Source organism: Narcine bancroftii, chromosome 8 (assembly GCF_036971445.1).
Source record: "Narcine bancroftii isolate sNarBan1 chromosome 8, sNarBan1.hap1, whole genome shotgun sequence".
NCBI classification, from domain to species: Eukaryota; Metazoa; Chordata; class Chondrichthyes; order Torpediniformes; family Narcinidae; genus Narcine; species Narcine bancroftii.
The window spans coordinates 4,719,508-4,743,439 of NC_091476.1; the positions used below are offsets into that span (position 1 = coordinate 4,719,508).

Consider the following 23,932-nt stretch of genomic DNA (forward strand, 5'->3'; position numbering starts at 1 on the left):
CACAGGAATAGAATGTGTGACATTGTATCTGGTCAGAATGCATAATAGGAGGAAAGGCTTCCCTATCTTAATGCTCTCCATTGTCCAGGTCTCAAAGTGCTTTGTAGCAAATTAAGTCATCAATGCAGTATGTTTGTTGCTGGAAGATTCCAAAATGATAAAAACATATTTACAAGTTAGAGATTTTCTGAGAAACTAAGTTACTACTTTTCCATTCTTCTTTGATAGTAATTGTATTGACATTTTATTTTCAGTTAAATCCTTGTCAAAAGTGTTTAATAGGATTTATTCATGGATTCATTTCAAAAATCCATTACAGTTCTATAAGTGTTTGGGAGAGTGACTTACAAACTATTCTTTCCAATGATATATGGACCAAGTATTTAAAATTGGTCCATTCCTCTTTCATTTGTGCACATCATTCGTTTACTCAATTCAAGATAGTACATAGAGCACATTTATCCAAGGATAAATTAGCTCAGATTTTTCCAACTATCAACCCTTGATGTAACAGATGTAATGGGGTTGCTTCTTTATTTCATGTGTTGGTCCTGTTTAGCATTAGATCACTATTGGAAGGAAATGTTTAATGCATCTTCCCATATTTTCTCGTTTACTATTCATCCTCATCCATGACAGTTTTATTTGGTGTGGTGATAGAGAACAGTCCATGATTAGGCTCGGATGGCCATGTGATAGCTTTTTCCCGTTTAGTGGCCGGAAGATGCATTTTGCTAAGCTGGAAGGACTCGATCCCTCCCAGTTATGCTCAATGGATGACGCAAACCTTATCATGCTTGAACATCGAGAAGATCAGAGGTAATGTTTTGAAAACTGAAGTTAAATTTAATAAAATGTGGCACACTTTTATGGAATATTTTAATGTTTAATGAATAACAGAGTGACTTACTATTTTGTATTTAAATACAAAACATTTGTAGTCTCTTCCTGAACGTACTTATTTACTTACAAGACAATTCACTGATGCACTGTTACTATTTTCTGTTTGGTGGTTTAAGGTGTCCCAGCAGGAACAAGATTTAGTAGTATTGAATTCTGTCTGTTGATTTATCACTAGTTGTGACGTTCATTTTTATTCTAGGATACATTGTAATTATTTTGTACCTGTACAGTATATTTTTGGCGCTCTTACACTTTGTTGTGTATGTACGTATATATGTGTGTATGTAAAGTTTTTAATTGAATATGATATATATATAAAATTCAATTGAAAACCTTTAAAAAATGAAATATCTACTTTATTGAAGGCTGTATATATGAATATTCTTTTCTGATAGATGACGGGTGTGGTGGAGATGCTGGGAGGGGTGGGTTGTGGAATTTTCTTTGCTAAATGTGGAAATATCAATTAATTCTTGCATGTTCTCCAAACCTTTGCTTTGTCCACCACTCGACCATGTTAATGCTCCCTGTCAATAACATCATGGCAGCCACTTTGGAATGTGTAGAATAAAATTGCAAAAGTGCCCCAATGATATTTCCGACCTTAAGCTTGAAAGACTGAACCTTCTGTAGAGTGTGGCAATTCCAAATGGTACTTCAAGAAAAAGAATGACATGCAGTTATGAAAATGTCTATGTTGGTTTAAATGGATGAAGTGAGCTGTGAGAAAATGTGCCAGTTAAGATATTGTACTGTGACAAGATGACCGAGAGAGATATTTTAAATTTAAGGAAATCTCAAAGAAGAGGAAGGTTTAGCACAAGCTCACGAGGGGAGTACCTTTTATAATTGTAATAAGTTGTATTTCTTTGGCTTGCCTTCACGGACGAAGATTTATGGAGGGGGTAAATGTCCATGTCAGCTGCAGGCTCGTTTGTGGCTGACAAGTCTGATGCAGACATGGTTGCAGCGGTTGCAGGGGAAAATTTGTTGGTTGGGGTTGGATGTTGCGTTTTTCCTCCTTTGTCTTTTGTCAGTGAGGTGGGCTCTGCGGTCTTCTTCAAAGGAGGTTGCTGCCCGCCGAACTGTGAGGCGCCAAGATGCACGGTTGGAGGCGAAATCAGCCCACTAGCAGTGGTCAATGTGGCAGGCACCAAGAGATTTCTTTAAGCAGTCCTTGTACCTCTTCTATGGTGCACCTCTGACACGATGGCCAGTGGAGAGCTCGCCATATAACACGATCTTGGGAAGGCGATGGTCCTCCATTCTGGAGACGTGACCTAACCAGCGCAGTTGGATCTTCAACAGCGTGGATTCGATGCTGTCGGCCTCTGCCATCTCGAGTACTTCGATGTTGGTGATGAAGTCGCTCCAATGAATGTTGAGGATGGAGTGGAGACAACGCTGGTGGAAGCGTTCTAGGAGCCGTAGGTGATGCCGATAGAGGAAATATTCGTTATTAAATTTCCAAATACAGCACAGTCGCAGGCCCTTCCATCCCATGAGCTCACGCCACCCGATTCAACCCAATGAACTTACAACCCCTGTACATTTTGAAGGGTGGGAGGAAACCAGTGCACCTGGAGGAAACCCACGTAGACACGAGGAGAATGTTCAAACTTCTTACGGACAGCAAATTGTGCTGTCTGTAAAAAGATGACAGCAAATTGTGACAATTCTGGGGCCAATTTCATGATTTATTTTTTGCCAGCTGGGCCCTGGATGAAAAAGACGAATCCTACCTCAGGTAAGAGTGGATGCAATGCATTTCTGTAGCGCCTTCCCCTATTAGATATCCCAAAGCTCCCAGTTAAATACATTAAAGTGCATTTCTAATTGTTCTGAATGATCCTTTCATCCAACACAGAAAGGAGACCTTTATCTTGTCATTTTGTACAATCTTCATGCTCTGATTTCTAAGTTAGAGAGGTTAGTGATCTAACACCCACTGTCTCTGAACTCTATATTCATTGCTTCTTTGACATTCTCCTATGACAGCTTGAATATCCAAATTGTTTTTTTTTAAGTTGTGCAAGGTAATGACATCCATTTAAGGGTAAGTAACATGAAGTTGTTTTCTGCTTAACCCAATAATTAACGTCTAACATCCATCCAGATGGCGAAACAATTCACTGGCTGCCACATTGCTCAAAAACAGACATGAATATTAAAATAGTATCAGATCATGTTTACCTACACGCATCCAGAATTTGTCAATCTGCTTGCTAATAAGTTGCAGGGATGTGGAGAGCCAATCAAGATCATGGTTTGTTATAAATATTTGTCAAATGGTTGACATAAATGCTGAGATTACATTTCATTGGGCAGACAAACACAGAACATTGTTGTGTTTTACTTTATTTTTCTTCCCATCTGTGGAACTGGTGATGGGTTAACACACGGTTTGTGTGCAATATAAGGTATCAATGCAAATCAACCCTGATGTGACTTAATCCTTTTATCCATATGTGGCTCAGTTGTGATCAGGCACAATTCTAATGCCATCTACAAGTTTGCAAAAAAAACCACAGTTGTCGGCAGAATCACAAACGGCAATGAGGAAACGTATAGGAGGGAGATCGATCAGCTTGTTGAATGGTGTAATGACAATAACCTTGTGCTGAACGTCAGCAAAACCAAGGAGGTGATTGTGGACTTCAAGAGGAAGTCAGGGGAACACGACCCAGTCCTCATGGAGGGCTCAGTAGTGGAGAAGGTCAAGAACTTCAAATTCCTGAGTGAAATCATCTCGAGGATCTTTCGTGGAGCCTCCACATTAATGCAATCAAAAAGAAGGTTCACCAGTGACTATACTTTGTGAGGTGTCTGAGGTAGTTTGGTCTGTCACCAAAGATGCACGTACACCTCTACAGGTGTACCATGGAGAGCATTCTGTCTGATTGCATCACTGTCTGGTATGGAGGCGCCAACTCTCAGGACAAGAATAAACTCCAGAGGGTTGTTAACTCGGCCTGCGACATCACAGGCACCAGACCACTCCATCGAAGACATCTACAAGAGGTGGTGTCTTAAAAAAGTAGCCTCTATCCTCAAAGACCCCACCACCCAGGCCATGCCCTTTTCACTCTGCTACGATCAAGGTAAAGGCATAGGAGCCTAAAGATGAGCACTCAGCGATATTGCATCTGCTGTGGAGCGATTGTGACATTTGCTTAGGTACCTGTTAATTCTGGCCATGACCAGCCTCTCAAAGATAGACTGGGACTCCTCACCCCCCAAACCCCCAAGAGCATAATCATAGATAAGGTGAATGTCCCAGCAGGGTAGGGGAGTCAAAAGCTAGAGGGCAAAGGTTTCTGGTAAGGACCTGAAGGGCTTAAGGAACAACAACACCTCCTGAATAGCCTTAACCCTTATGTCATGAATGGTGATGTTTTTCTAACCCCACTCTAATCTGTTTCCACTGTTCCCATCCCTACTTCACCACTCCCAGACCTGGTTACCTTCTCTCTCTCTCTAACTTTTCTTCTCCAACCCCCTTCCTCAAGGTTTCTGTCACTGCCCCACTGCCTGTCACTCATTCTCTCACAACTTCTTTCCTATCACCTCTGGACCCTTCTGCCAACTTCTTTCCACCTCTATATATGTAATTTCACCTTTTTATCTTTGACTCGATAAGCAGTTTTGACTCAAATCGTTGACTGATTATTTTTATCCATAGATGCTGTCTGACCTTCTGAATACCTTCCACACTTCTTTGTCTGCTCATTTACCTTTTGTTTGTGTCAGAGTATGAAAGGAATGGCAAGAGGTAGGTACAATTACAATTACAATCATCGTTAGAACAGGTAGATGGGCAGGAAAGTTTGAGAGGGATATGGCTAAATGCAGGCGGATAGGATGAGCTGAGATTGGACTATTGGTCAGAATGGATAATGGGCTGAAGGACTTGTTTACATGTTGTCTATTGCTTTAAACACATTTCTGCATCTTGTATTACATGGCAATGATGTACTGAAGTAACCTGACTGAACAAATGCGATTTGACCAATTACCCTGAAAGGATGTGAAGCTCAGAGGGAAAACCTTTAAATTTAGACATACAGCATGGTTACAGGCCTTTTCAGCCCATGAGCGCATGCTGGCCAAATACATCCAATCAACCTATAACCACGGTACATTTTTGAAGGGTGAGAGGAAATTGGAACACCCAGGGGAAACACAAGGAGACACAGGGAGAATGTACAAACTCCTTACAAACATCGGTGTATCTTAACCCCAGTCACTGGCACTGTAACAGCATTGTGCTAACTGCTGTCTAAGTCTTCAGGTTAACTATCAGTCGAGACTGAGGTGCTTGATGTTATCCATTCTGGTGACAGTTTACTTCAATGCACCTGCATTAAGGTGGGAGTTATCGTGTTAGAGATGGATTAGCACATCTCCAGTGTTAGGATTGATACATGAAAGAACATCAGATCTCGGGGAGATGCTCTCCTGGTAACACTCAAGGTTTAGACTTGGAAATTAAAACTTAATTAATTACAGAATTGGACTTAGTGATTATACAATTTTGCCTAAACATCGGTAATCCTCAAGAAGGGAGGTCTGTGCATCTGCAGAGGCTGCAGGAGGGCTGGAGGTGAATCCACAGACCCTCGGTGATTCTGACGAGACTCCCTTTTGCTTTTCTTCTCTCTTGCTGTAAGAGGCAGCAGGCAATACCAATGTTGATTTTTTGTCTGCCTTACAGCAGACAAAAGGCAATTTCAAGTAATATTACATTCTCTGTATTATGACAGAGCAATAAGGGAATCTTGACTTTATTCCCTAAGCCATCTTCATCAACCACAAAGCTCAAAAATTATCCAGTAAAAATGCACTGGCTTGATTTGCACCCATTCGTCAGCAGGAAGACTCCCGCCCTCCATCTTCAGTCGCTCCTGCACTAGAATTCACATGGTTATATTCAACAACAGCCCATAACCTCTTCCACCTAGAATGCCAAGGGATATGGGTAAAAGGGAACCCTATCCTCATCTTCATCCATCCCAGTGAGCAGTTGCAGATCCTTTGATGTCATTTGATTTAAACCCTGGAACTCCCTAGCTAGATGATTTTCCTTCAACTTGTGCCTGATTTCATTCTTAAGAATTTTCTTTCATTTATTTCACTCTTCAGGTAGATTGTTTTTTTCTTTGTTGTCCATGCCAACTTACCAAGCACAGCTTTACCAGAACACTACCTCTCCCAATCCACATTTCACAGGTCCTTTCTGATTCCATCAAAATTGGCCAATTTAAAATCTCAACTCAAGGGCCAGACCTATTCCTTTCCTTCTGTCTGCTTCAGTTTCCCCTCTCTCCCTTTGCCTTAGTTAAGAACTCGAAAATGAACTGAGCCACAATTTTAACAATCATCAGGGTTTTTTTTGCTTTCAGTGTAAGAAAGAAAACACATGACTCCCCATCTCTTATTCCAATGGTGTTTAGGGATGGACAACTAAGGCTGTTCTTGCTGGCATCCCTCGCATGCCATGAATGAATATTTGAACAAAGAGTGAAAGGGATTTAGTTTTTAAAATTGTAATTTGACAGAATTAGTAACACAATTGTCATGCCAATTATTCCACTTGTTCACTGACATAAGTACTTTAATCAGATTACAATTGCCTGCACAGTTCAAAACTTGGCAAAATCTATTTGAGAAGCAATTCAGGATGCTGGTGTGAAGTGGCTTGCAATTTACTTTATTTTTTTTGGTGCATTAGAGAGGCTGAATGTGGGAGGGTGATGTCAAGGCTTGAAAAAATGAACAGTCCAAGCATCAGGCAGCCAGGTAGAACTGTGGGTTTGTACTCATGCCCACCCAAAGGCACTTCCTCTTCAGGATCCCATAATGAACCTGCTGCAAAACTCCCGCTGGAGTAATTGAGAGAATTGTGTCAGTTGGGGCATTCTATTTTCTTTCAATCTCATCCCATATTTGCAATGATATTGGGACTTAACTATTTCTTTTCCTTATTTTAAACAAACTACATAAAGTGTAAATTGGCGGTGATGATAGGCCATCTGGTTCAAATGAATTGCTGAACTTCCTAATTGTGGGAGATGAATTACCTGAGTGCAATAGAAGCGATTAGATTAACTTTCAGGATTTTTCCTTTGTATCTGCCAGAGCAACCTCATGCCTCCTGATTTCCTCCTTTTCTTTTATTTCTTAAACTTTTCAGGTACCTCTTTTTATTCCTTGTTCTCTACTCCAACTTACTTGGCACACCTTTGCCAGAAAACTACCTGTCCCAATCTATACCTGCCAGAACCTTTCTGATTCCATCAAAATTGGCCATTCTCCAATTTAAAATCTCAACTCTAGGACCAGACCTATTCCTTTCCTTCTGTCTGGCCCATGTTTTGTTTTCCCATTAGTTTCCCTTTCCTCTAGTTCAGATCACAAAAACAAATTGATCCACAATATTTGCAACAATCAAGTCATAAAGAGCATTGGAAGTCCTTGCCCAAAAGCAAAATACATGGTTATGTTGTCAATTCTAGCAATTGATTTAAAAATGGTGTTACAAGTAAAACTTCAGCTTGTAGCTGTAATATGTTGGAGACAGCCAGATCAATGATAACATTTCTTGGTCAGTCTACAGACAATTATTATGACTTACTGGCCATAAGTTAGCCATTATGTTCTGCGTTTGGAGCTGTTTATTTTAAACTTTATTAATAATACTTGTTTTCTTTTCCTTTATGTTTTTGATTTTATGTTCAATCAAAGAGCCCATGAGATATTCCTTATTCAGATTTCATTCATTCATCACTCTGAAGTTTAATCCAACTGGGACAAGCGTTCTTACCATATTCCCTCTGAGTCACAGATGTTACATGTTTGAATCCCCATCTTATCTGGATGAGAGAATATTACTGGGTTTTGTTGCTTGTTTGTTGTAGACCTGGCAGCTTGTCATGGCCTTCAGAGGAGCAGCTCCCACCAACTATGAAATCCCACCCTCAAAGGCAACGCTTTCTGAGTCCCGGTAGTTTCACCCTGACATTTTCACTGTTTGTGGTCTTGTATTATTTGAAACCAGGGTTAGCCTTCCAGTTAACTGTAACTGGGATTGAGAGGACTGCGTTTTCCCACTGTTTCATTTTTTGCTACTGTGAACAAAATTGGTAAATGAACCAGAGGTACTTTCTGTATCCTGTGGATTCATGGAGATTTATAGCCCACTAAATCCCTGCCAGCCATTACTTATTCATTTACACTGTTCCTCCGATAAACTCCATTGTGCCATACTTTAAAAGGCCTGTTAAAGGAGTCAACAGACTCTCTCTTCTTTGTTTCTCTTTCTCTGACTACAATGCTAATGGATGAATCTTTGTCCGCCTTATGGCAGATTAAGGGCTATTTCATGTAATATTACATTTATGTTTTATTGCATGACAATAAATTGTATCTGATCTTAAGCATTGCTGTGGCTATGCATATATCATTGCTTGAATCATCTTCTTCACATTCCTCCTGGGCTACCTTTACCACAGTTTCTTTCTTTATAACCTTATTAAGGTTTACAATAATATAAAAATTAAACATACAATTTTATATTGAAATATAAATTACAAGAAAATGAAAGAGAAAAAAACAAAAACCCATAAATTTTAAACTCCTGCCACTATACAAGGTTGGGGGAAAAAACTAACAAGTGACGACAAGCTGGAAACAGCATCGAACATCCCTAAAATTTTAGAGTATGGTATTAGTCCATAAAAGTGTCCCATGTCCAAAATCCCTGATTTTCTACAAATCCCTGAGGCAAATATTCTTGATTTACTTTTTGATTTACAGCTTTTTCATCAAGATTCAGTATCTCTTATTTATAACATTTTGTTTGATTTAAGAATGGCCTTGTAAGATTAGATCAAGAGAGACTGGGAACAGGATTTAAATCTTTCATACTCTGACAAAGTTTGGGATTCCATTAGTAATTTGATTAATTCTGCCTCCCTTTGTCCTCCACATTGCTTAATGGAATTTAAAGTAGTCCACGTGTCTAAAGTTAAATTACCTGGTTTTTACTCTGATATAAATCCTCTTTATGACAAATGTAAAATGGCTGAGGCTTCTTTGATTCACATGTTTAGAAAAATTTTGGAAAGATAGTTTTCAAACATTATCGGTGATTCTTCAGGTTAAATTGGAACCTTGTCCTTCGATTGTTCTTTTCAGCTGATTTCAAGATGATGGCGTTTTATTGACTTCAGCTCAAAACCCAATTTTATCTTTTACTTCATTGTTAGCCAGAGGTGTCATATTGATTAAATGGAAAGATAATACTCCACCTACACATACACAGTGGTTAAATGATATTGTCTTGTTTAAATTTAGAAAAAATTAGATATGCCATTAAAGGCTCTTTACCACAGTTTCAAGGTCATCTTCATTAAAAATAGGGAAAGGAGAACCTCACCTGAAGATGTAAAGCATTCAGCTGTTAATTATAGCAAAGATTATTTTTAGATGGTGCAGTCCAGCTAATTTTATTTAAATAACATGGAGATTGTCCAGTGGCTTTCAGCAATCTGCGTAGTTTTGATATTTCACTTGAAATCACTTCATTGTTCCTTACCAACCCCATCAGTGTAAATATCTGTTCTGTCTTTTCATTGTCTCCTCTTTCTATGATTTATGTCACTTACTTCCTGTGACATTGAATTCTACATTCTCTCTCGCCGATTAGAGAAATCCCTTTGGAGTTCCTGTTTGATTTCTCAGTGACTACATTATATTGCTAGCATTGTGTTTTGTATTCCTCCACAACTGCAAACTTGCCTTGTGCTTACTTTATATAAGCCTAATTTTAAAGGTTTTTGAACTACTAAAGAGAAAGGCACCCTCATTCTTTCTTAATACAAATCTTGCAATTTTGATAACTTGTAAATCCTTTCTTTAATATGATAACGAGAACAGTATGAAATGCAGTCTTTCCAAAGTTTTATTCAAGATTAGCATTGCACATTTACTTTTCAATTAAATCCATCAGGGAATGACTCTAGTGTGTGATTTGCTTTTGTTATGGCTTTCTTCACCTGTATGGCAGCTTTGAGTGTCTTATATATTTGCACTCCTGGATCCTTTTGGACCTTTGTCAAGGCTTCAAGACAATAAAAACAAAGCCTGTTTGTGACAGTTCTTTCAAGTTAATATTTTAATCATAAATATATACAGGTAGCCACCTCCTTGGATATCACCAGTCAGTTTCTCGATGCCTGTCCCAATTTGATTGGCAGGTTCACTGAAGAGTTCATTCTGTGCCCTAGAATCTCTTACACTATATCTCACATTTCCTTCCGATCAAGAAGAAGCCCATCTCAGCCCATCAAGTCCATTTTAACTCACAGAGCAATCACATCCCCCATTAATGTAATATATTCCCATCAACTCCCCACAGATTGTACCACTCACCTACATATGAGGAGCAAATGGGAGGCCAACCCACCCATCTTTCACATTGGGGAGAGACCTACACAGTTACAACAAAAGGATTGACTGCACTATTGTTGAGTTGCCACTTTTGCTTTAGGTTAACTGAATATTTATTCTCTATGTTTTCTTCTAATTATTGCCACTTTTTAATTTGATTTTGCACGCTCATGATTTTGGTCGTTCTTTTTTACAAAGTATCAATTCAACTGCAGCAAGTGAGAATTTTGGTGCATATGTAGATTGGACAATAAACTCACCATCATAATTATCATCAAAAGTTCTGTCCAGTCAAAGAATAAAAATAATGTTTTAAGATCAAGACCTCAAATCTGACATCAAACTCATTGTCGAGCAAGTTGAAGTGATCCAGTTCCTTCTGTGCCCTTCTGAGATAATGACATCTTACAGCAGAAACTTCAGTCACAGGCACAACATGATCCACGTTAACTGGAAAGTGAGCCAAGGAATGGCGGATAAAATTTAACTTGGAGAAGAGTAAGGTGTTGTATTATAGGAAGTTAAAGCAGAGTGGGACTTACACAGAAAATGGCTGGACCCTGGGTGTTGTAGAACAGAGATGTAGAACATAGATTCCAGGAAGTGGAGACTTGGGTAAACTGTGGCAAAGAAGGTGTTTGACACGCCTCCTTTCATCAGTCAGGGCACTGAGTACAGAGTTTGGACATCATGTAACAGCTGTATTAGAGGCCACACTTTGTGGTTGCCTAACTAAAGGGATGATGTTATTCAGCAGGAAAAGCTGCAGAAAAGTTTATTAAGTATGTTACCTTGAGTTACAAGTTGAGACTGGCTCGGGTATCCCATGGAGTCTGAGATTAAAAGGAGTGGCCTTACAAATGTTTATGAAATCAGAGCAGTATAAATAATTGGAATGGCGACTGAGTTTTCCCCAAAGTTGGCGAATTTAACATACAAGGATGTAGATTATAGATTTAAGGTAACCGGAAAGACTTAAAAGGGACCAAGGGGCATTCCTGTTTGGTGCCAGTTGATGATGGGTGAAGTGAGGGATAATGGGAAGATAGAAGCAGGTGGGGGAAGAGAGATTAAATGTACAGAAGCTAGATGGTGATTAGTAGGGCACACAATGTTGGAGTCTGTTGTCAGGTGATAATGGGAATAATTAGGGCAGAAATGAAGGGCAGACAGAACAAGATGGAGGAAGGGAATGTAGGAGCGGGAACCAGGAATTGGAGGAGAATGAAAATAGATGGTCCTATTGATAATAATGAGTTTATTGTCATATACATTGTACAATGAACATTTGCACAGAATTCTTACTTGCTGCAGCTGAACAAGTAGTTCATAAAAAACTGCAATTTTATAGATTAAATTAAATTAATAGGAGATAAAACTTACAAAAGATAGATAATAAATGGTGGAGAGGTGCTCTGCAAATCATTTGCCTGGATGGCACCTGCTCTCACCAGTGTAGAGCAGGGCAATTAGGAGGACTGAATGCAGCCATTGAGGTTTGGCTCATCTGGGAAGGCTGTTTGGGTACCTGGATGGTGGCGAAGGAGAAGGTGGAGGAACAAAGATTACACCTTTCTCAGTTACAGGGCAAAGTGCCAAGGGCCAGGAAGGGATCAATAGACCAGGGAGTCATTTTATTTCAGCAAGCCCTCCTTACACCAACCACTATCCAGGAACACCATTACCCTCTGAACGATTGCTTCTAGCTCTATCCATCTGGCTTGAAGCATCGTTTAGATATCTTTACCTCCTAAGGATGCTGCAAGGCCTTCTGAGCTCCTCCAGCAATCACAGTGTCTGCAAATTTTGATGTTTCACCATGCTCATGTAATGCAATATATTGCCCTCATTAAGTACCTTCTGTTAAACCATTCAACAAATTATATTCCTCCAAATCAGAGCTATTCTTTGCTTTCTTGGACATATAAAGAGCTCAGAGATCTGTCGTGGAAAAGGTGGGGGAGAGACATAGAAACCAACCAGATCGTCCTGTCGTCGCACAATTAATATCTATGCAAGAGACAGACTTGGATTCCTCACTGTGGGAGTTGAGCAACAGGAGGTTGCCCAGCTACCTGGTGAGAGAATTAAACATCATTCACACATATGAGGACATTTGTGTGGCTTGGAAGTTAAGAGTGAGCAAAATGTGATTTGAGCTGTTCCATTCAATGTCAATAAACAAGTCAATCACAGATCAAAGTCACAAATTTAATGCTTTGATAAATGACCACAAAAAATGTAAACATAAATAAAATGTAACTACAAAACTTTTTATCGACTTGGAAGCAATGGTCATGTAGGTGATTGGATCATACGATGTTGTAATTTTTTGTGGAGTCAGCAATTGAAATGAGAGGTCATCTGAAAAGGGAAATCATGGAACCATTACCAGTGCTGGAAACTCACTACTTTCTATCTATGTTGTCCGTGAGCACCACCCTTATGTGCATTTGCAGTTTGACTGCCCACCACTATATTTCCCCACTGCTGAAGCAATTCACTCAACATCCCTTTGAAAGATGGCGTAGGGAGTAGACGTGTAATTCCAGCTCTCCCTAGCTGAACAATTAATACCTGAAATTCAAAGATGTTTATTTTAAAAAATTATTTTGGTCAAGATTTTAAGGAGTTTTGAAAGTTACAATGAGAGGTAATAAAGCTCAAACTTCAAAAAAAGCACAGTTTAAAAGAGCAGAAAGTGCAGAGGAATTGAGGCCTACCTTGTTGAAAGATCTACAGAAGTCGATTTTGGAGCAGCCGAAGATCTAGAGGGTGATCCAGGCGAAGGTATCGTCTACACCAGCGTGCGGCTTCCATTCTGCGATGCAAGATGGCGCTGCTACATCCAGTTACCCGACAGAGAAGGAGGGTCGCGCTTGCGACTCAGATCATGCATCCGGGAACGCAGGGCCTCGCAGAGACGAGAGCCCTGCTTCTGATCACAGTCATGAGCACATTGGACAAGTGCCGACATGCCGAGTCCAACCGCCAAGCCAAAGACCATTCTTGATTTTGTTTTCCCCATGTCTATGTGGTGATAAAAGATTAATTGTTGCATTTCAGGTGCACGGGCTCATAGGCCGGAAGGATCTTTTACCATGCTCTATGTCTAAATTGCCTGAACTGCTACCTTCAATCAAATCTCCAACCCTCACCCTATTGACCTTTTCTGATCTTTGACCCTTTCTGATCTTCCATCCTTTCCCCCACACGTTTGCCTCAATTCCCTAAACAACCATGATTCAAACTCAGATTTACCTGGTTTCCATCTGCATTCCACATTGAACAATAGGGCATTAACCACACCGGTCCTATCGCACATCAAGATCTTCATTAAAACCAATGATATGGACCAATCCTGAAATGGTCACCATTCTTTTTCTCCCACTGATGCTGCTTGAACTTACCGAGTTCCTCCAGCAGATTACCTTTTGCGTTAAAAATTAAAAGTTGCATCTGAGTGATCTCGAGCTGGGTTTAGAATGGGACTAAGCATTGGAGCCTTATTGCCCTTTGTGAAAGAACATACTCAATGTATAAAAATAAATAAAACTTCTTACAAATAAAAGTTTGTAAAAGTTCTGGTTGCCTGACGCTGGAGAGATCACACTTCACAGTGGCCAGATGGCAGACAAACCAGAGATTTGCAAATTCCTTTTCTGCAGAATTCTTTTTCCAAGGACAAGGGAATTGTCAAGTTAAGTCTATTGCCATCTGATTTCACCAGTACAACCTGACAAAACAGCGTTCTCTGGTCCTTGGTGCAAAACACGCAGATCCACAACCAGACATAACACACAAGCAATACATAATGTGGCCTAGTATTCATATAAATAAATAAATAAAGAGTGTTTTGTGAGTATTAGAGTCTCGGATGGTTTGTGGGACCAGTTCCTTTGTTCATTCAGCATCTCACTGCCCATTGGAAGAAATGGCTCCTCAGCTCTGATACTTTCCCAATGGGAGCAGCTGAAAGATGCGGTGTGGGGGGGTGGAAGGGGTCCTCAATGATCTTGCACGCCCTCTCAGATAGGATGAGGGGGGGGAGGGAGACCCCAGTGATCCTCTCTGCCACTCTTATGGATTGCCCTTCAATCTATTTCTCTGCAGTAATCGCACTACACTGTGGTGCAGCTGGCCAGGATGATCTCAATAAAATTTGACGTGAACCTTGCCTGCTTCTGTCTTCTCAGGAAGTGCAGTCATTGATGCACCTTCCTGACAAGGCATCTTGTTGAGGTACCCCTGAACAATAGGAATCTGGAGCAGACAGGGACATGAGAATGTCTGGTGGGTTAAATTGCTCTCCCACTGGACATCTACCAGAGGTGGATCAAATCCCTGTTTTTCACTACATTGCGTTTTGGCCAGATGGCAAGATTAACCGCTCTTTTGAGGTGACGGCTGTGGATTCATTTACTTGGGAATTGTATGTGTAGAATTTAGGCCAAGTCAAATCAAGCTTAAGTATTGCACCACCTTCCAGAAAGCAGAGGTAGGCATTTCCTTCATAATTTAGCATGATGTTTTCAACGTTATACATTGAACTTTTCCTCTCTTTGTAAATAATTCTGGTGGTAAAATAATGATTAGTACTCACATTGGTGCCTTCTGAAATAAATTTTATCAGAACAATTGCTTTGAAAAAGCATGTTTTTAAATGACCTTGTGAATTTTAATAAGTATGAAAATCAATTCCATTTGTTAAATTTTGTACATTAGTCATTTCCAGCCTCATGCTCCATTAAAAGGTAAAAAGAGAAAAGGTCTTCAGAATAAAAAAGAGCTGCTTCATGAGGCACCACCTTTCAGTGGATTTGAACCCAGGTTGCTGGTCCTGTGATAATGTTGCGCTAACCATGCCACCAAAGGCTCATGAAAGGCCTTGAGGGTGCCCTTAACCAAGTCTGCTGTTGTGAAATAATTGGTACTGTGCGTAGCTTTAATATATTGAATACTGCTTGACAAGACAGTTTATCAGTGGTGGATTAGGCTGAGTAGGCTGAAGCCTAGGGGCCTGGAAGGTAAAGGGGCCCATCACAACCACTGGTACAACAATATAACCACTGGTCAATGTGGGCTTGTGACAGTCCTGGGCCCACCCATTAATCAAGACTGCAAGATGCCAAACCAGACTGAGGAAACCTGGGGCACTTTTGAAAAGTGACTGGAACGAACATCACAGAACACCAAGCAGCACAGAGGTCAGTTTCATTGCCTCCAGAAATACCAGAAACCCCTTGGCGAGATGCACCTCATCTCTGCTGAAGAAACCAAGGGCTCAGTCGCGTCTCAGAAGTGATTAAGGAGCACGTGTGGTGTTCTCCAACACCCCGATTCTGCACAGGTGAAGCTGGTGACTGTGGGCCAGAGTTGTTGCTGCACTGTCGCTGGGGTGACATGCACAGTGGTTTCTGGGAGCTAGCGGTCGTGGTGTGGAGATTTGTGGTGTGTGCGATGAGGGAGCTCTGAAATACCAGTGTCCAGCCTGTCCCTGTCACCTATGGTAGTATGTGAACAACGGGAGGGGTGCACAGCTGGCGGCTGGCGGTGTCTGACCAGTACTACTAAATGAGGTGGCCAGGCCCTCACTGGGGAGTGAGGGGCAGTGGGAATGGTCTGACCTGTGGCAGAGAGTGAGGGGCGGCAGGGGCAGCCTGGGCCATGGCAGGGAGTGAGGGACGGCAGGTTTAGCCCGTCAGGGTGGGAGGGCCTTACTAAATCAGTCTAGGGCCCGGGTGGCAGTTAATCCACAGTCTATTCCAACCATTCTCAACCTTTTTCAGCTAAGACCCCCCCCCCCCACCCCAGGACTCTGCTCTAAAATTATGGACCCCTTCCCTGTGAAGCAGTTTTGGTTTCTTCCATACTTCTCTCCTACCCACTACATAAAAAATATTTTAAAGAAGTATATTATGTGAGGTGAAAAGAAAACAAGGCTTTTACTTAATTGTGCTGTGGCCCACAGGTGGGACCATGGGGGCTCCCGTTGAGAATGGCCAGTCTATTCTAACAGAAACAGAGATTAAATTGTTAGGGCAAAGGTTTTGCTGGAAAGGCTCTGCCAGTAAGAGCTAGGATATAGATCAAGGAATAGATGGGGTGGCAGGTGTGAGGGAATGATAAACCATCACTGATCTGGTTCCTACTGTAATGCTCACCTATTAGCTTGGCATGTGTGGAGCTTTAACATAACGGTCAACCAGTTTACCTATCTTGGCTGCACCATTTTATCGGATGCTAGGATCGACAACAAGATAGACAACGGACTCGCCAAGGCAAATAGCGCCTTTGGAAGACTACACAAAAGAGTCTGGAAAAACAACCAACTGAAAAACCTCACAAAGATTAGTGTATACAGAGCCGTTGTCATGTCCACACTCCTGCTCGACTCCGAATCATGGGTCCTCTACCGGCATCACCTATGGCTCCTAGAACGCTTCCACCAGCGTGGTCTCCACACCATCCTCAACATTCATTGGAGCAACTTCATCTCCAACATCGAAGTACTCGAGATGGCAGAGGCCGACAGCATCGAATCCACGCTGATGAAGATCAAACTGCGCTGGGTAGGTCACGTCTCCAGAATGGAGGACCATCGCCTTCCCAAGATCGTGTTATATGGCGAGCTCTCCACTGGCCACCGAGACAGAGGTGCACCAAAGAAGAGGTACAAGGACTGCCTAAAGAAATATCTTGGTGCCTCCCACATTGACCACCGCCAGTGGGCTGATATCGCCTCAAACCGTGCATCTTGGCGCCTCACAGTTCGGCGGGCAGCAACCTCCTTTGAAGAAGACCGCAGAGCCCACCTCACTGACAAAAGACAAAGGAGGAAAAACCCAACACCCAATCCCAATTAACCAATTTTCCCTTACAACCGCTGCAACCGTGTCTGCCTGTCCCGCATCGGACTTGTCAGCCACAAACGAACCTGCAGCTGACGTGGACATTACCCCTCCATTAATCTTCGTCCGCGAAGCCAAGCCAAAGAAGAAAGAAAGAAGAGAAATCAATGAGAAGGGATGTTACTGAGCCTGGACTGTTTGAGTTATAAAGAAAGATTGGATTGGATGCAGCTTTTTTTCTCTGGAGAATTAGAGACTGATTGGTGACCTTATATAAGATCCTGAGGGATATAGATCAGGTAAACAGTCACAATCTTTTTTCCCAGTGTAGGGGTGTTTAAAGCTACAGAGCAAAGATTTAAGGTGAGAGGGTAAAATTTAAAGGGTCCTGAGGGGCAAAGTATTCACACAGAGGGTGGTGGGTTTATGTGGAATGAGCTGCCAGAGGAAGTGATACATTTATAATGTTTAAAAGAAATTTTGACAAGTAAATGAAGAGGAAATGTTGTTGTTACAAAGCCCTTTTAGTTGGGATTATAACAGGAAATATCAAGAAAGGAGCTCCAGCACTTTTAATAAAAACAGAAAATGCTGGAAACTTTTAGCAGGTCAGTAGTATCTGTGGAAATAGAAATAGTTAAAATTCAGATTGAAGAGGCTTCACATGTTCTGACTGACCTACTGAGTTTCAAACATTTTCTGATTTTGTTTCAGATTTCCAGTGTCGACAGTTTCTTATATTTCTCCAGCATTATTATCCATTAAAATTAATCAGCTGAAATTGCCAAAACCTGCACTGAAAGCACACGGTACCTCTGAATTGTAAATGCATACTCTGCACACACATTCAAATGAAACATTCTGTGCTTTAGTTGTTTTATTAGAGTGTCAATTCAGGATATCTCAGATTTACTCCATCAGTTCTTCCAGCAATGAAAGTCAAATGGTTAGCAGAGAAAGCTTTATTTAATGCGGACTTGGGATAATTACTTCCCTCGTAAAACTGTGTTGTGACTTATTTTGCACAAAGATTTACTTACCATTGTTCGAGCATTCTTACCAAGAGATTGTACTCTCACATGCACAGTTTAGAGCAAATGGACCCTTCAGTGCACCCCTTTGGTAACTTGAGAGAGTGTGGAACAGTAAACCTAGGTAATGGGCTCAGTCTGGTTATACCGGATGCTCACAAATTTTGTTTGTTTCTGTTGAGGATTCAGAACTTTTTTTTGGACAAAACTTTTGTAAGCCCCAAAGTTGCTTGCCTGCATTGAAGGGAGTATGGGCATAGGCAGAGAATCCAAGGAATTGCTTTGGCTTGAGAGATCTGAATCTGAAGAATTAGCTGCTACATTCATCGTGTGTCAGCTTCTTAAATCAACAGACCCACAATTAATCTTTCACACTTCACTCTGGCCAAGGATAGATTCGTCCATGCCATACTGTCTTGCAAAAATTAACAAGAAGCTGGAGGATTGGGTAATTTTTAAAAACCAACACCAGGCAACAAAAATATCAAAAAGGAGAGACAAGATAAAATATGCAGGTAAACTAGCAAGTTACACAAAAGAAGACACTACAAGTTTTTTATAGACATATAAAGAGCAAAAGAGGAGCAAGAATGGACGTTGGACTACTAGAAAATGACATCGCAGAAACGGTAATGGAGATGGCAGATGAACCAAATAAGTACTTTGCATCAGTCTTCACTGTGACATACCAGAAATTGGAAAGAGCTGGGGGAAGAAGTGAGTGCCGTTGCTATTTCTGAGGAAAAGATGCTTGGGAAGATGAAGGGGGGCTGAAGGAGGATAAGTCACCTAGATCAGATGGACTAAACCCCAGCATTCTGAAAGAGGTGGTGGTCTTTTGAGAATCATAAGGAGTCAGGAGTAGTTCCAGCAGACTAGAAACTGTCAAACCTTACTCCACTCACGAAGAAGAGAGAGAGGCAAAAGACCTGGAATCTATAGGCAATTCAATAGTAGGCAAGAGTCTCGGGCCCATTATTAAGGATGAGGTTTTAGAAGGCATTGGTCAGGCCATATATGGATTGTCATGAGCAGTTTTGGGTCACCTATTTAAGGAAGGATGCATTGGCAGTGGAGAGGGTCCAGAGGAGATTTATGAGAATAATCCCAGGGCTGAGAAGGCTAGTGTAGTAGTAGCTTTTGATGTCTCTGGGCCTGTATTCGCTGGAGTTTAGAAGGAAGACTGGAGAATCTCATTGACACCTACCAAATATTGAAAGAGCTGGATAAAATGGAAGTGGAGAGGATGTTTCCAATAGTGGGAGAGTCTGGGGCCAGAATAAAATGACGTTCCTTCTGAACCAAGACGATGAGAAATTTTGTCAGCCGGGGGGTGGTGACTCTATGAAATACATTGTGACAGATGGGTGTGGAGACCAAGTCATTGGGTGGATTTAAAATGGAGGTTGATAAATTCTTGATTCATCAGGGCATCAAAAGTTATGGAAAGAAGGCAGGAAAATTAGGTTGAGAAGAATACATTAGCTGCGATTCGAATGACAGAGCCTGGGATTGATAGCTGAAAGGCCCAATTCTGCCCCTATCTCTTATTTACAATGTCTGCATGGTTTTATTTTCAGCCTTTCTATGTGAAAACTCTTAACCTATTTTTGATGGAATATTGATTTAGTCCAGGCCTGAGAAATAGGAGGTCTCCGAAGAAAGGCTGGAGTAGGTTATGAAGACGTTGGGTCAGAGCTGAGGCAGTTGGTGTCCTGAAAATTATTTTTTTTAATGTCTAAAGCTTCAAAAAATTTGCCAAAGATTTAAAGTTTGTTTACTTAAGACAACTGAGCCATAAACATTTTTATTAGCCCAGTGGAGCAATAAAAGTTTTATTTCATGCCAGCAGGGCATAACGCATAGACATTATTAGGCTAATGGAGCCACAGACAGGTTTTATTGGGCAGATGGGGCCAGAAACATTGAAACAGTTATGAAGGCAACATGCCGACAGAGTTTTTAAAAAGGACAGCACTGAGGGCAGAATCCCCTGCTTTTAGTAGGCCAGCTGGACAAATACGTTTTGAAGCATTTATCTTGGTAGTGGAATTAATTGAGATTTTAAAATGCTTCAGAATGAAAGCAACAGGGATTTGGTCAACTGAAACATCTGGAACATAGCTAAAAGCATGGCTGCCATACACAAACATGCTGGAGAAACTCATGCAGCATGTTTTGGGCCTGGGCCACTTGTCCTCCACCTCCCCCCCCCCCCCCCCCACCCACCAACCACATTTTATTCAGGAGCCTGCCTGTTTCTGCTTATATCTGATGAAGGCTTCAGGCCTGAGATATCGGCTCTCTTTTACTTCCAATGGATGCTGTGTGACCTGCTGAGTTTCTCCAGCATGTTTGTGCACTGCACTCGACCCCAGCATCTGCCAACTTTCTTGTTATAGCCATGGCTGATTGTGAATACACCCATCCTCGTTTTTTATTGTTATCAGCTTCATGTTCAATCATGTGCGACTCCACTGCACAAGCCAGGCCTTGCATTCAACCCACGCCCCCCTTCCTGACCTAACCCATGTACTAATTCTCCTCCTCATTCATTCTGAACTTCGTCCATGGGTATAGCTGCATCTTTGGTCAGATACAGGCTTCCTTCCCACCCAGATGCTTCATACATGGTCTCCCTTGCTCTATTCTTTGTTTGTACTTCTGCCAATGGGGCTTTTAGCTTCCTGGAACTTGGCCTTTTCACTTTACTACACCTCATCTTTCTGTGCTCTCTCCTTTCAAAATCTTCCTCAGAAGCCAATCCCTGTGATTGCTTCCAATCATTCTTTTCCTGCCTGCTATCTGTTCCCCATCTAACTTTTAAAAGACTCTTTGGGATTTGGAGTTTTTACACTTAATCCCTTATCAAAATGCCTGTCCTTGCTTAATTCAAATCTTCTAAGTCAGAAACTATAATATTGTGGTAATTTTGTTTGGGTTTTGCCACTCTATATTGAATGCCAAGAGATGATTCAACACAATGCATCCTGATAGAAGATTCAATCCGCTATAAATTGGGTTATTTTCATATCCATTGAAATTTGACACATTCTAATGATTCATTTTCACACAAAATGCAGCCAGAAGACAGCTGAACGCAAACATTGAATTTCAGAAACAGAGAAGAACACAAATCAGCCTCTATGTAGTGCTTAGTAATCTTGACCAAAGAAGATTTTCTGGGGAAGAAAAACATTTCCGTGATGCTTATTGGAGGATGAAGGAACTGGCTGGGTCATTGCAGTGCACTCTAGTTGTGGCTGAGATGGTTATATGAGACCTTTTGATTTCACTGGCTTGGGCAGGTGTGATCTTGTGTTGCCTCACGAAAGCCTAAGGACTGAGAACAAAGGAGGACCAAAGAGTTGTGTCATGGGGACCGAGATACAATGAAAGATTTAGTTTTGTGTTCAATCTATGCATTGCAAAAAGTCACCATGATCCGATATCACTTTGGTTTTAAAAATTCACAAAAAACAAATGATAAAAAACATTCTGTTGAAAACTCAGCCGGCCTTGCACCATCTGTAGAAGGTAAAGATATATTACTGACATTGTAGGCCTGAACCCTTCTTCAAGGTAAAAGGAAAAAGCAGGCTGGGGATATCAATAAAGTCTGAGGGAAAGGTGGAAAATTTGGGAGAGGAAGGGGTCCAGACCAATAAACAAGAGATAGCAATTAGATATGAGAAGAGGTAGGGAGAGAATTGATTTTGGTTCCATGAAAGGAGACAGAGGGAAAAGTTGGCAGGGCGGGGTGAGAGAGAGAGAGAGAGAGAGAGAGAGAGAGAGAGAACTAAAGGAAAGAAGTCGGGGACGAAGAAGGGGGTGAAAGGTGAGGTATTTTTCCTCCAATTTGTGGCAAACAATGTAACAAGATTAGTCATTACAGTAATCAAACTGCATTTTTAGCATTTTAACATTACAAAAGATTCGAAGGGTCCTTTTAGTCCTGTAATAATACATTAAAATTGTAATATACATGATTGTGGTGATATGAGCACTTGCTTACTGCAGGGGGCGATCTCTGTCCCTGCAGGAAGACCACCTAAGGGGCTGACTTCACCTGGCCGGCTGTCAATCAGCTGACCCGAATATAGACCTGCTGGCCCCTCCTGAGCCAGTCACACGGGGAGCCACCAAGGCATGAACTGGTGTTCAGAGTTTTACTGGAATAAAGCCTGTTGTACAGTCTTTCAAGTTTTGTTCTTGCTTGTTGCTACCACAGCGCATCACACTGCTATATTTCAAACTCAAAGAACATTGCCCAGGGTCCTTAACAATTAGGAGAAAGCACAGCACAGGTGCCACCATCTTGGGCACAGACCCTGTGGCTGTTGGATTTTAATGGGCTCTATAACATCTGAACAGGAGCCGTTGGCATGAATGGGCAGTATGACCACACGGAACAGCACCATGTTCCCGCACGTTGCTCTCCCAGGTCTGCACCAGTGGCAGCACAGCTGTTCCACCGGCTCTGGCAGTGCCACCATTTTATTGTACATTAGATTCACTTCTTGTGACTTTCTGCCATTTCAGCCAGAATTTCCAGCTTCTAAACATCTTCTAGGTTAAAAAGTTCTTCCTGAGATCCTGGCTAAATCTCTTATCCCTTTCCCTAAAGCTACAGTGGTGTGAAGGACAGTTTGTATTGACCAATTGACCAACTAACCTTCTGTATTGGGAAGGGTTGTTGCTGTCACATGACAACACTGCCCCCTACCTAGCTGGAGGACTCACCAGCTGCCATCAAGGTTTGGTTCTGTCCCACTCATTAGTGCACACCTGGACTGGACTCTCCAGCCTGCCTTTACTTGGCCTTGGGCCATTGGCTGTTGTAATTGAATTAACCCTCCTGGTACCAAGCCATTGGTTCCTGCTAATGACCTGGGTTTGAGCCTCCAGCACTATAAGGTGCCATGTGTCCTTTATTTTCTCTTTTTTTTTGTCAGCTTGGAACCACCCTGCTTCACTCCAGTGGTAGAAATGTGGAAGGGTGCTGGAGAAATTGTTGGTAAGATGTGCACTGTTAAAAGGGTTGGGAGCGTCCCTTGTCACCTCCACTGAGTCAAGGGGTGGTGGGGCATCGTGGTAGTTTCCCCTTGATCATTGTATGTACCAGTTTGTTGTGTGTGGGTGGGGGTGGGTTTGTGTGTGTGTTACATTTGTAACCATTTTTCACACTTGCCTTCTGTAAATAAAATCCTTCCCTCCAGAACTATAATCAGAATCATTGCCTTTGCGACCTACCAAACCGGTTTCCTCACCCACAATACCTTCACAACTTCAGGGGAACATCCACAGGGAGAATGTACAATTTCTACATCATACCTGAGATCCGGTTTGATCCTGAGGCTCCTGGGCTGTGAGGTAATAGCTCTTCCAGCCGTGCCACTGTGTTGCCCAATAGTAGACCACTCTTAAAATGTTCTGATATCTACTTGCTGTCATTTTGTCTTCCTTCTTGGTGCCCACATTTATCAAAGTCAAAAACTATGATTCCATTTGAATGTGGAGGGAATAACTTGATTTAATCATTCATTTTAATGTTAAATGAGCAACTTTCATTCTGATTAGTGAAGCTGGGAATACTAGACACATTTTTGTTCTCCCGGCATTAGAAAATATCTAATTACAAGGTAAAGAATTCAGAATAGATTTTGTAGATGAAGCTGTTAGAGATTATTTTTCCCA

At 41.5% G+C, this 23,932-nt stretch overlaps 1 protein-coding gene and 1 long non-coding RNA gene across 13 annotated transcripts in view; one reads left to right on the forward strand and one right to left on the reverse strand.

Moving 5' to 3' along the window:
* The window catches only part of eda2r (ectodysplasin A2 receptor), a 678,182-nt gene that overhangs the window by 215,090 nt on the left and 439,160 nt on the right, over window positions 1-23,932 (forward strand). The window contains exon 8 of one of the 12 annotated variants that reach the window (XR_011342797.1): window positions 4,586-4,675. The exons of the other annotated variants lie outside the window; for them this stretch is intronic. The gene's annotated coding sequence lies outside the window, so the exon portion shown is untranslated. The remainder of the gene's footprint in view (window positions 1-4,585; window positions 4,676-23,932) is intronic. 12 annotated transcript variants of the gene reach the window in all.
* Window positions 12,636-23,910, reverse strand: LOC138741648 (uncharacterized). Its single transcript, XR_011343634.1, has 3 exons — window positions 23,570-23,910; window positions 13,077-13,383; window positions 12,636-12,717 (listed from the first exon to the last, which is right to left on the reverse strand). It is a non-coding gene; the product is annotated as an uncharacterized lncRNA (long non-coding RNA).